This window comes from Triticum urartu, chromosome 4 (genome assembly GCF_003073215.2).
Source record: "Triticum urartu cultivar G1812 chromosome 4, Tu2.1, whole genome shotgun sequence".
In the NCBI taxonomy this organism is placed as follows: domain Eukaryota; kingdom Viridiplantae; phylum Streptophyta; class Magnoliopsida; order Poales; family Poaceae; genus Triticum; species Triticum urartu.
The window spans coordinates 480,456,066-480,462,574 of record NC_053025.1 but is presented as its reverse complement, the minus strand read 5'-3'; positions in this window follow the sequence as shown (position 1 = coordinate 480,462,574).

The window sequence follows — 6,509 nt, the reverse complement described above, 5'->3', positions numbered from 1 at the left end:
CATGGTTAATAGACATATGTAGTATGTATCAAAAACAGGAAGGCATGTCATCATCAAAGGTATAATGTGTAAAGTAAGCAGATGCAATTTAACCAAATTGGAAGCAATACAAGCTAGACACCATATGCAACATGCAACCACATTTGATAGCGCGAAGTTAAAGCAAGCACCTGGGATGGCTGTGTGTGGCAATTGAGATCATCAACTGGAGAGCTATGTTTACTGTCTCCATCTGCTGACACTGCACCCTTTAGAGCGCTGAAACGCTTAGTGCTTATCTTCGAATTACACTGGAGCGACTTCTATCTTTTCTTTTTTTGTATTCATCAACATTGCGTCAGAGTTTGAAATACCCATGCATAAAAAACAATAGTGTGAGTATGGGTGAAGTGTGTGCACAAGTAGTACAGTGTAAATGCAGCAGATAGCAGGTCGATGAGAGATAAATGACGGGAGACATATGATAGCTCTACAACATGCATGGCACACGAAATTACTAGATTCTAGGATTTTGAAATATGAGCACAAGGATAGCTGGGAAATGCAGATGCTCCTCCAGCACACCACAAGGTGTGGTCCTATGAAAATAATAGTCGACTGAAAACAAATAGGCCAGCCCATTTTCTCTGCACCGTCCGATGTACAAAGAAGGGACAGATCGCCTTCATCTACCTCCAGCCAGTCAGTGTTACGATCTTCCTCGAAATGCCAGCGGCCAGCTGCCCAGTCCCCTGCCTCTGCCCTCCCCTCGACCTCACCACACCGCCGTGCTTGGCACTGCCCCCTGGCCATCCCTTCAAGCCCCGCCGACCTCCAGATTGGGCACAAGAAGCTCCTGTGCCCCACAACCCTATGATAGACACTAATGTGCCACTTCCCCGGCGAACAGGCGGACTAGGTGTTCCGCGCGCCTAAGCGGGTGCTACTTCTTTTAATTGTGATTTGACAGACCCTGAATTGAAATCCAGGCGGGCTACTGACCTCTAGCAAAGGTGAAATAGTAAATTGGAGGAAACCTTGTGCATTTAGTATCACAAAGAAGATGCAGTAAGAAGCTCCCAACTAGTTTCTTTCGTGGGATGATTACGGTGTGAGCAGAGACGTAAGATTTGCACGAATAAGGGAAGAGGAGTACCTCTTTCTGCTGGCAATGATGTCTCCTCCTTCTGTTTTTCCAATGATCTTGTGGTTTGCTGGAAACAAGAAGTTGTGGAGGACGGTGGAGCCTTGGACGAACCCATGGCCAAGTTGTTGAGTGTGGTGCGGTGGTCGTCTATCAGCGGCGGGGAACCAGATACGAGCCGGCAAACAACGGAGTAGCGGGAAGAGCTCCGGTGCGGTGGACGGTTGCGACAGAGGAGCGACAGGGGTGAGGCGTGGGACGGTGTCGTCGAAGTGATTCTAGTACGACGCACGTTGGCGTCGGCGTCGTGGAGGCAGCTTTGCCTCGGCTTCAGCTGCTAAGTCCTTAAGGGCATTGCATTGTGGTTGCGTTGGGCGACGACGTTGGGGTACCAGCTCCCGCATGATGGAGGAGGGCTTCAGTGGATTGGGCACGACGGGGTGGAGGACGGAGGAGGCTGGGGTTTCGCGGTTGGTGGAGAGGGCGTTTTGGCGCCACGGAGTATGAATGGGGAAATAGATGGAGGGGGAACTAAGGGGGAACAATGTTTCGGTTTGGGACGCGCTTGTTTGAAATTTGGGGAAAGTTACGAACTTTGCCCCCATCTAAAATTTTGGACATATTGCAGGTTGGGGGTAGGACAGTAATCTCAGGTGTCCCAAATGGTGGGCGGGATAGATTTTGGCTGAGCGCGTGGGTGTTTAGGCGCCTGTTGGTGTCAAAACTGGCGGATCTCGGGTAGGGGGTCCTGAACTGTGCGTCTAAGGTCGATGGTAACAGGAGACAGGGGACACAATGTTTTACCCAGGTTCGGGCCCTCTCTATGGAGGTAATACCCTACATCCTACTTGATTGATCTTGATGAATATGAGTATTACAAGAGTTGATCTACCCCGAGATCGTAATGGCTAAACCCTAGAGGTCTAACTTGTATGGTTATGATGATGAGTCTCTCTCTCCGGACAAAGTACTCCGGTTTATATGGACATTGGGAGGATCTAGGGTTACACAAGGTCAGTTACAAAGAAAGGAATCTACATATTCGGTCGCCAGCTTTGCCTTCCACGCAAGGAGAGTCCTATTCGGACATGGGTGCAGTATTCAGTCTTCGTATCTTTACAGCCCATCAGTCCGGCCCATGACTAACAGGCCGGACACCCAAGGACCCCTTAGTCCAGGACTCCCTCAGTAGCCCCTGAACCTGGCTTCAATGACAAGGTATCCGGCGCATATGCCTATCTTTGGCATTGCAAGGTGGGTTCCTCCTTCTGAACTCCAAAATATTCTTCATACGTATCGACGAGTCTTCACATGTAACACACGCCACACACACAACCCCAGAGAGAATATAATTTTACACGAGTCCAATCTGCTGACAACTTTTCGTAATATGACATCACATCTGTCCGGTCATAATTTCGAACCGTTTTTCGTCTGCCACTCCATGTTTCGAGATGCGGTTGCCATTGGCACGTCTTGTCAAAGCAGAGATCATGTCCCCTTATTACGGGATTCTCATCAATACGGGCGTGGGTAACCCAACCGTGCCGTTTACATAGCCCTTGGGAGTAGGCGAATTTTAAGGCGAGTGGGGAGGCGTCCCATATTTACTGCCTTTATAAGGAGATAAGAATCCCTTTTCTTCACCCACGCCTTCTCTCTTCCTCTGCCCTCCCATTCTTGAGCTCTAGCGCCCAAGTTCTCAACTTCTCCGTCTCGAGCAAGCACTCAACCATGTCCGGATCCGGAGGTCAAGGCAAGTGGATGGCCTCCTCCGTTCAGGAGGAGGACATCGCCAAGCTTTGGGCGGCCGGGTACCTGGCGAAGGGAATTGCCCACCGCCTTCCGGCCCAGGGACAAATCGTTCCAACACCAAAGGCCAACGAGAGGGTAGTATTCATCCCTCATTTCCTCCGCGGGTTAGGGTTTCCACTCCACCCTTTCATCTGTGGTCTAATGTTCTACTACGGGATAGACTTCCATGATCTATCCTCGAACTCCCTCCTCAACATCTCGGCGTTCATCGTCGTGTGTGAGGCTTTCCTCCGCATCCAACCCCACTTCGGGCTGTGGCTCAAGGTCTTCAATGTGAAGCCAAAGGTGGTGGATGTCCAACACACGGAGTGCGGAGGCGCCATGGTGAGCAAGCTGGCCAATGTCTCCTGGCCGAAAGGCACTTTCGTGGAGACTGTAAAAGAATGGCAGAAACATTGGTTCTATATCACAGAACCCCACGGCACCACCTAGGCCGCAACTGCTGAATTCAACTTTGGCGCTCCACGGGTTGAGAAGGGCCTGAATTGGTGTTCGCCAGACGAGCTGACAGCGCTGCAAACGCGCATTCAAAGCATGGTGGATAAAAATATCAAACTCGTTGATATAATCCAGGTGATGCTAGTTCGCCGGATTCTCCCATGCCAAAGCCGAAGCCGCCCTCTATGGGAGTTCAATCCGAAGAAGCACCATACCCTGAAGAGGCTCTTCGAAACCACTCAAGAAGATGCCTGGAGGTTGCTTTTTCAAGGCAACGAAACACCGCTGGCCACAGATTCGGACCGCGGCCATGACAGTAACCACCTTGCCAACGAGGTATGTTATTCTTACTACATCCCTTACTTGCCTGTTTCAAGGATGATGACTAAGTTATCGTCATTGTTTCTTTAGGACTAGATGGAGAGGGCGAAGCGGATCCAATGTCCGGCTCCGCTGCCAGAAGAACTAGTCATCCCGCGTTTAGCGAAGATGCTGGTACCAGCGCCCTACAAGGCGCCGAAGAAGAAGGCCACACGGAAGGCCAAGGGTGTCCGGAGCGGCCCCCGCCGCAAGGGTGCTTCGGACGCAACGTCCGAAGACAAGACTCAATCCTCCGTTGCCGAAGACGATGACGATCAGGAGGAGGAGGAAAACAACCCTCCCCCTGATGAGGGGAAGAAAAAGAGGGTGGCCTCCCCCATTCTGGAGGCGGAGGTGCCCAAGAAGGGGAAATGCCCACTCGTGGGCAGCTCCGCATGGGACGTTGAAAGCAGTCCGAAGCAACGCCCCCCCACTAAGCCGGGGGCCGCATCGTAAGTGCTAAAACTTATATCTGCTCATAAAGTCTCTCCTCCTCATTGCATTGACATGATTGGTTATGTTATTGTAGTCCGGCCCACAACAGCTCCTCGCGATCCTCGTCAGGAGGTTCGCTGGATTCCAAGGCGATGGCCAGCGAGTCACCACCGGCCGCTCACTCCCCCAAGGCCAAGGACAATGCGGAGGTGTTGTACCAAATGACTGTTCCAAGGAGGGGAGAAGCTTAGGAGGAGCCAGAAGGCGAAACCCCCATCACCGGACACCAGGGGGACTCAATTCCCAAGGAGACTGGTGGGGAGTGTCGTATTCAGTTCGGCCCTCAGCTGGACTCGATTTCGGAGACTGATGCGGCTTCGGAATCCAGCAAGCAACCTCCTTCGAAAGAAGAGGGGATGCCTATTCCGTCGGTGACCCCTGTCCAACCAGGGGGCATCGGATAATCTGCTGGAAGCACTGTGAGGCGATTCCATCATGGATGAGCACCGTGTCCTCGTGGGGACAGTAATTAAAAAGGTTCAGTCCGCCAAAAGCAGACTAGCCGAAGCCTGCAGCAGCCTGCTAACAGGTTTTGAGGTAAGCGACGCAAAAAAGAGAAAATTCCAATATAGACAGTAGCCCCTGAGACACTGTCCGGTGTTCGGAAAGAAAAGGCCGGACAGAGGATCAATCTCCTATTATAGGAAACTAACTAATTTTTTCTGAAATGTAAACACAGGCATCGCTGTTGGCTGCAGCCTCGCATACTGCCGAAGTCTCCGGACTAAAGCAAAAACTGGCGGAGGCCGAGGAGGAGCTGGACCAAGTGAAGAGGCAGCTCCAGGAAAAACAAGGTAAGTAATAACCTGTTATGTATTTGAAAAAAGGGAAATGATATGAAATGACCGAAATGCCATGATGTGTACAGAGGTGACGACCGAGGTCGAGGCCCTGAAATAGGCCCTGGTTGAAGCCGAAGGGAAGGCTGTCAAGGAGCAGGATGCTCGGAAGAAGCTCAAGGCCCGGGTCAACGGGGTCCAACTGGATCTCGAGGACGCGGTGAAGAAGTGCGAGGCCTTGGAGCGCGATGCGTCAGTTCAAGAGATCGAACTCGCCAAGGCTCGCCAGAGTGCGGAGTCAGCCCGGAATGAGGCCCAGGGCGCCCTCCAGGAGGTTCGGGAGGCCAGGAAGATCGCGACGGGTAAGGCATTCAATATGCAAAGCAAAAATGTGAATATGAAATATCGTTTACTTACCCGGATTCAGAGTTCTCCAGGGGCTTTTACTGGTCTTCCACACAGTGTGGCTGACGCCGCAGAGTTCTTCCGAGCCGAAGAAGAGAGCTCCGTGGAGAAGCTGTTTTGGTCGCAATATCTTGCGCCAGAACATCCAGTGTCCTTCAGCGATCAGCTAAAATAGCTAGTCGAGATGCATAGGGTGGCCGAACTGGCCATGAAGGATTTAATAATCCGGTTGTGGCCAGCCAAAGCTATACCTGGCAGTTACTTCAGCCTCGTGAAGCGACTAGTGGATGCCTTTCCTCGGTTGTACGTTGTCAAGCGGTAAGTCTGCATCGAGGGCGCACGTCTGGCCTTATCCTATTGCAAGGTCTGGTGGGCAAAGCTTGACGTTGTCAAATTAGCGACCGAGGGGGCGCCGGAGGGCAAGGAGCACCGCACATCCGAGCGATACTTCAGCAATGTCTTGGAGGGGTCCCACAGTGTTGCGGATCATTGTGTGAAACACACTATTTTTGAATGAATGTATTCGGGCTCCCTCTACCTTGTATGATAAAACAAAGTTATTATGCAATATAATGCTTGTTATGTTTTTAAATTTTTACTTCCTGTGCAACCATGTTGTATGAAATCTGAGGGTTAACCAGTCGTTGGCTTCTGCCCCCACGTAGGTAGTACGGGGGTGTTCGGGATGGAATCTAAACAATCTTGATCCAATTAGATGGTCCTTGAAGTAGTTGTTTAGCGCAACAAACCAGGCAACCAGACTATGCGGCTGTAACACCCTCACTTAGCCATAAGAGTTCAACAATAAAAACATGGGTCAACCCCTAGTATCCGAACTAGAGTGCTATGAGCGTCTGATCGGGAAGTACCAATCCTTCGCGTAATGGGGAAGAAATCTCCAACGATTTGTAACCTCCGAACAACTGACCGGCTCTCGCCGCATCATGACAGTCAGTTTTCGGCTTTCTCTACTGAGGTGCTCCTTTGGATAAACCAATGCACAATCACAGTAGTTCTCCCTTTAATACCTTAGCCGATATAGCGGAACGTAAGGTAGCAAGCACAGGAGCCGGGCAACCCAACTATTGACCAAA